This window comes from Miniopterus natalensis, chromosome X (genome assembly GCF_054644295.1).
Source record: "Miniopterus natalensis isolate mMinNat1 chromosome X, mMinNat1.hap1, whole genome shotgun sequence".
Classification (NCBI taxonomy): Eukaryota; Metazoa; Chordata; class Mammalia; order Chiroptera; family Miniopteridae; genus Miniopterus; species Miniopterus natalensis.
Window position 1 is genome coordinate 73,438,081 of NC_142103.1, and position 7,667 is coordinate 73,445,747.

The window sequence follows — 7,667 nt, forward strand, 5'->3', positions numbered from 1 at the left end:
TACTGAGTCCAGTGAACTTAGATAAATAACTTGGCTTTCCTGTGCCTTAATAATCACCTCTAACATATAGTTCCATGTTTCTACACAATTTTCATTTTAAAGTTGCATAACCTTTACCCCATTTTTTAGTTTTAGATGTTTTCTGTAGTCTTACTATTGTAAAAAAATATTCATGTATATAGCTTTTTTTCTATTGAATTTTTCTCTTAGGATTGACTCTTAGGAGTGGAATTACTAGATCAGAGAATGCAAGTATTTTGATTGCTGCTGATTCATATTGACAAATTGCTTTCCAAAGGAACCAAACTATCATGGACTGATTTCATACGTGTCAAATGTTTCCTATTTATTATTGCACATTATATTTTTTTTGCTATTAGTGATTTTGAAATTTCCCCCATATGTTTGTTTACTCTTTATATTTCCTCTTGTGTGAATTATATTCATGTTCTTTGTCTGTTTAGCTAGTATATTCTTGATACCCCTATACATATAAGTATTAATCTTTTTCTATTATATTTCATGTACATATTTTCTTAACTATTTATTCTTTACTTTTTATTTTGTTCCTTATTTATCTACAGAAGGTTTTAAATGTATAGTAAATCTTATTGAGCTCTAATTTTCAAAAACTAAAAAAAAAAAATTTCATACTTTGGTAAAAAAAAACCAAAACCTGAATAAAAGAAAGTTAAAATTATCCCAAAGAATGCCTAAAAATTTCCAATCACTGTTTTCAAAGTTTCTTATGATTAAGTTTTTATAGGTTATTCTTTAATCTATCTTGTGTTACTTTCAAATATACCATAAGATGTGAATCTAAATTTTTCTTTCCTGATTATTAAATAATTATTTTAATACCAGTAATGAAATATTCTTTTCACACCCTCATTGGTATATAGTTCTCACTTCATCATATAAGCAATTATTATAATTATTAATATAATAATAATTAGATATATTTATGTTATATTGTTCTATATTTGGATAAGCACCAACACATTTCTATTATTGTTACTTTATAAAAGGTTTTAATATCCTGTGGGGAGCTGATCTCTCTCTGTTATTGCCCTGACTGCTCAGAACTTTCTTTGATATTATTCTGTTTATTTTCTTGGTAATATTTTTTAAATCATCCAGAACATAGTTTTGGTGCTTTCTTTGATATTCTTCTTCCTCTAGGTGCTCAATAAACATTTATGGAATGAATAAAAGATAAAAGAAAGTATACAGCATGGTTTTGATTGCTGAAAGATACCAAGGTAAAAGCAAGTTTATATCTGCTTCCCCCAAACCCCTGACACTTCCAAAGGACATATCTAGACTGTGTACTTGACAAATTCTGTTTTGCTGTTGGATAATTATTGTTTGCTTATGCACTCAACAAATATTTATTGAGCACCTGTTATATCCCAAACATTGTTCTAGGCACTGGGGATAAAGCAAATGTACAAAAGAGATGTATAAAACACAAATGAATATATTATATAAGCCAAATAAGTAAATAAAAACATATATAAAAATGTCACCCCAATAAATTCAATAAAAAAACTAAAAAATAAACAAGCATAGAATAAATAAATATATAATATAAAAATTAAAAATATATAAATAATAAATATAAAATATAACATTAGGTTGATATAAATGCTGTAATGTAAAATAAATCAGGCTGCCCTAGCCTGTTTTGCTCAGTGGTTAGAGCATCAGCTCAAGGACCAAAGGGTCCTGGGTTTGATTCTGGCCAAGGGCATGTATCTCGGTTGCAGGCTCAATCCCCTGATTCCGTTGGGGGCGCATGCAGGAGGCAATCAATTGATGTGTCTCTCTCACATCAATGATTCTCTCTTTCTCTTTCTCTCTCCCTTCCACTCTCTCTGAAAAGCAATGGGAAAAAAATATCCTCAGTGAGGATTAAAAAAAAAATCAATAAAATAAATCAGACTGAGGAACATAGGGAGTGACTGGAGTGGGGATAATATTAGAAGGGACAAAGAAAGTTTCTCTAAAGACATGCCTTTGAACTAAGACCTGAATGATGAAAAGAGGCAGGCATGGGAAGACCTGTGAGAAGAGCATTGCAGTCAGAAGGAACAACAAGCATAAATATTTTTAATCAGGAATAAACTCTATGTTCAGGGAAGAAAAAGATAACTATTATGTTTAGAGTCTCATGGACTAGGGGGAAACTGGTAGCAGATGTTGCTCAGGTCTGGGTTCCTTTTTGCCCCTAGTCCCCAAGCTTCTCCTTTGATGGCAACCTTACTGGGCTCCAGTGAGAAAAGTCTTGGGGTAGTGTAGGCTTTTTCCCATAGTCATACACCATCCAAGTTACACTAAATGACAAATGTCATGACTAACTCTTTCAGGCTAATGTTTGCAAGTCAGCATCTGGTGGGTTATTGGCTTGGAATGATCAGGCCTAGAATCACCAGCCTTTCCTCTACTCTAGGAGAGGTAGAATCTGGAGTTGCTATCTGAGAGGATTGGGGTTGCCCCCCCCCCCCAACACACACAATTGTTCCTTTGAGCTTAGATAGAATAAAAAAAAAATAGAAGTAGTAGTAATGTTTTGCACAGAGTGACTGGGTTATCAGTAACCCATCATCTTTAAGAAATCAGCTTCAGATTTTAGAGTTGGTTTCCTCCCTATCAACAAAACAGAAGCATCCCACACAAGGACACTATGCAAAAAAAAAGTAAATATCTGCCTATAATGTAAAAAATACAATGTAGGGTCTAAAAACATTCTATTTGTATGGTAAAATTCCATTAGAACACAGCTCAATAGGACCTGCATTCAGATATACCACTTGTCAAGTAATAATATAAGGCATGGACACACAGCCTTAGAGTTTATAAAACATTTCCACTCCCATTATTTCATTGATTTTTACAATAAATCTATGAGATAGAGAGCATTCACCTCTGTACTGGACAGAATATTATAGGTTATGCTGAGTTAACAAACAACCCCAGAATTTCAGTGGCTTAAACCAATGAAAAAATTTTATATATGTTTATATATGTGTGTGTATATATTTATACACACACACACACACACATATATATATATACACACACACTCATTCTACATGTTTATTGCTGGTAAGTGGAGGACTCTGGTCCATGTCATGTTCACACAGAAACTCAAACCAGTGGAAGCACTACCATTTGGAATGTTTTACAGTAGTAGGGGAAAGAGAAGACAGAGAATCATGTGATCTCTTAAATGCTTCTACCTTAAAGTGACACACATCACTTCCACTCATATTCCACTGGTCAAAATGAGTCAATGGCCACGTTTAACTTCAAGGGGGCAAAGATGTGTAATGTCCATGTATTACTGAAAGTAGAAAGGAACTGAATAATGAAGAACAGTAGTAATTTCTACTAAAGCCTCATTTTACAACTGAGAAATCCAAAACTCAGAGGAATGACATATTGAAGGAAGCTATTTGGAATTGTGGACTGAGCTTGCAAAAAATGATTTTTAGCTGTCTTTACTAAGAGAAAGAATGCTTTCAGTTGAAAAAAGGGTTCTCAGCAAAATAGAAATAGGCATGGGTGCATGGAAGAGACTGACAGTTGTCAGAAGGGAGGGGGAGGGTAAATTGGGTGAAAGAAGGTAAAAGGATTAGCTAAAAAACATATATACGAAACCCATAGACACAGACAACAATGTGGTGATAGCCAGAGGGAAAGGGGGAGTGGGGGAGTAGATGAAGGTGGACAAAGGGGGGGAAATGGGGACAGAAAGACTTTGCTTGGGGTGATGGGTGCACAATGCAGTGTGCAGATGATGTTTTATTGAGTTGTACACTTGAAATCTGTATGGTTTTGCAAATCAGTGTCACCCCAATAAAGTCAATTAAAAATAAATTTAAAAAAATTTAAAATAATATTCTACAAAAAAAAAAAAAAAAAGGAAAGAAAAAAAGGTTCTCAGGTTGAGAATGTAAGAACTCAAGCTTTGGATTCAGACAATCCTGGGCTCAAACCCCAAATTGTGTCTCTTACTAACAGAGTACTTCAAGCAGGAGTGGTCACTTCTCTGAGCCTCCATTTCCTCATCTGTAAAATGTGGGATAAAGGATTAAATAGAAAACTTGCAGGATGATTGAAGATTGGAGTTAATGTGGATAAAGTACCTGTGCCTGAACTCAGTTATTCTTACCCCAAATTTGTCCCTCTTTCCTCTGCTAGGTATGCCAGAACATGGAAATCCTGTGGATCAATTCTTAGTCCAATTCTTCTTTGGATTTCTATTTCCCATGATGACGTGCACTGGTGAGAAGATAGAAAGGAAAAGGGAACCTTAAGACAAGAAGGAAGGTCATTTTTACCATGAGTTCAGAAATGCTTTCTCTCTTTTGCAATGTCCTCTCCATCTCCTTTGTCCAGTCAACTGCTTCTTGTCCTTCAAGACTTAGATCAATCCAATCATTTTTTTTCTGAGAAGTGTTCCCAAACTCCCTTATTCTGAATTTCTCTGAACAACCCCCCCCTCCCCCCCCAAATATCTTGTGCTTAGGACTATCTCAGTACTCAGCACAATCCCTTATAAGTGTTTGGCATATAACAAGTGCTTAATGAATGTCTGTCCAAGGAATAAATAAGATCATTATACAGCATTTAAGTACATTCTTGATTTTTCTGTCTAGCCTCACTTCTCCCTATCCATCTCCTTACCCTGCTTAACCTATTCCCCACCAGCATCCCAAAACACACACTTCCTACTCCAAAACTACTATACCGTTTATGGACCCTGGAATTCCTCAGAATCTCCAGGCCTCCATCTTTACACATGCTGCTTCCTCTGCATGGCATGCTATCTCATCACCTTTTGGACACTTAATCATTTTTTAGCGGAGGCTGGGGACCTGGTAATTTGGAGCATAAGCTCTGAAGCCAGGCTGCCTGGGTTTATATTTTAACTCTGGTTATTAGCTGTGTGACATTAGGAAAATTATCTAAGGTCTCTGGGTCTCTGTTTTCCCATTTATAAAATAGGGCTAATAAAAGTGCCTATCTAATAGACTTGTTATGGAGATTAAATTAGTTAATACACTTAAATTGTTTACAAGTGTGTCTGGTACACAGTAACCTATGTATAAGTGTTTGCTGTTATCATTTAAATCTTAGCATAAACACAAATGAGTAGCTTGCAGGCTATATTTTATTTTATTTTTTTAAATATATCTTTTTTGATTTCAGAGAGAGAAAGGGAGAGGAAGACAGAGAGTTGAAACATCAATGATGAGAGAATCGTCATTGATCGGCTGCCTCCTGCGGGCCTGTACCCCGCCCCCGCTAGGGATGGAGCCCGCAACCCGGGCATGTGCCCTGACCGGGTACTGAACCACGACCTCCTGGATCCTAGGTCAATGCTCAACCGTTGAGCCACGCCTAGTCAGACAGGCTATATCTTATTAAGATCACATGGTTTGTTTACATTAAAAAAAATTAAACTGCCTTCCAGTTTAACATAACCTTCACCACTCCCTGCATTCACCTATTTGATCCATTTGCCTGGTACTGGAAGCTTTAGATTTGCAATCTTGAGTAAGCATATCTCTTTTCTGACTCCTTCAGACAGAGTCCCACAGGCTCAGTGCACATCTTCATTAAAGGAGGCCTGTGGACGCTGATTGTTTTCTTGTCTGAGTCTTCACTCCACTGTAAACTTCTTTAGTATAGAGATGGTCACCTCAGTATTGCTAGTATCTAGAATGGTGATGTACATAAAGAAGTGCTCAATAAATACTTGTTGAATGAATGACTGGATGAGTGGGAAAAAATGAATAGTTTGGGTAGCCTTAGCCTCTATTGTCAGTTAAGAACAGGACTCTGGAGAGAGCTATAGGGCTTCTTTGCAGGCAAGCTTAAACTTTAAAAGCCATCCACAGAGAGCTTTCTGGTCCTGCCTGGGAAATTTAAAGAGCTCTCTTAAACCCCTTTCTTCCAAAGCCACATCTTCTCTGATGGTCGTTAATGGGATCAAACTAATGGGACCTAGTCACAAAGGCAAAAGGAGAAAACACAGCCTTTGTAAATAATTTGAATATTGTTAGGATAAGAGCTGAAGTCTCCTAAAATGAAAAGGCATACAAGTTGTGTGTTTTTTTATGATAAGAAGCTCAGGGTTTACATAAAATTGTTCCCAAACAACATTCCATCTTTAGAAGTGATGAGCTATTTTTTCCAAGTTAAGAAAGTGGGGTATGTGTCCATGTGTCAGATAGTTAAGACCTTAAGCTGTGTGACTTGGGGCACAGGTTTAAGGACAAGGCAGGCTTCTTAGATTTACTCTACTCTGTGCTTGGAAAATTACCTTTAAATAGGTGGACATACATTTAGGAGTGGATATCATGCTCCCTAGTGGTAACAGTGTAATCCAGTAGAAGGATCTCTGGATTTGGAATCAGACAAAGCTGGTTTGGAGCCTATGGCAAACAGACGTTAAGGTGGCAACCATAATCTCCACTTCCTGGCATTCATGCCCTTGTGTAATTCCCTCCTCTTGAGTAGTGTAATCTATGACTTGCTCCTTACCAGTGGAATATGGCAAAGATGATGGGATGTCACTCTTACCTGTGCACTATGTTGTATATGACAACATCTTGATAGCAGACTCACTCTCTCCCCTTGCTGGCTTTGAAGAGCAAGCAGTAACTATGAACCCTATAGCCACAAGGAACTGAATCCTGCTGACAACCCCATGAGTGGGGAAGCAGAATGTTTCTTAGTCAAGCCACCAGATGAGAATCCAGCCCTGGATCACACCTTGGTTGTGGTCTTGCAAGACCCTAAGCAGAGCACTCATCAAAGCCAGGGGTGGGGAACATTTGTTCAGCCAAGGGCTATTTGGATATTTATAACATCATTCACGAGCCGTACAAAATTATCAACCTAAAAATTAGCTATGAAAAAAGCTCCTAGATGTATTGAATTTTGAGTCCCACTTGTGGTTGCCTTGGCAGGGCCAGACCAAATGATTTCTCAGGCTGTATATGGTCCGCGGGCAGGATGTTCCCCACCCCTGAGCTAAGCCATACCCAGACTTCAACAAAAGAAATTGTGAGATAAATGTGTGGTGTTTTAAGCTGCTGAATTTGTGGTAATTTGTTACACAGCGTAGAAAACTAATACAGAGTCCTGGCTCCACCACTCACTAGCTGTGTGACTCTGGGCATGTGCCTTCTCTCTTTGCCTTGATTTGTTCATCTGTAAAATAGGAAATGATGACCAAGCAAATGCTTCTTCCCTGTTCCCCTTCCAGGGGTACTTTAGAATCCAATGAATATGTGAGTGCTTTATAAATCATAGAGCATTGTACAAATGTGAGGAATGATTATACTTTCTTCTCACACTCCCCAGGGCCTAGCAGCTCAAGCAGGTGGCCTTGGAAAAAAAGAGGATGGGAAACATACAATGAAAGAACTACAGTGGCCTTAAAGCTGACACTGGCTTGTTTGGCCCAAGTTGCAATATATTTTATAAAAAACAATCCCTGTGGGCAGACTGAAACATCTCAAGCTGTTTGGCAGACGTCCTAGCTAGATCCTTAAGGTGTCTGGCTCCTTTGGCCTCAGACTACCCAGCAGCCCAGTGCAATGTCACACACCTTTTTTTTCTCCCCACACCACTCCCAAATTCTCACTTTA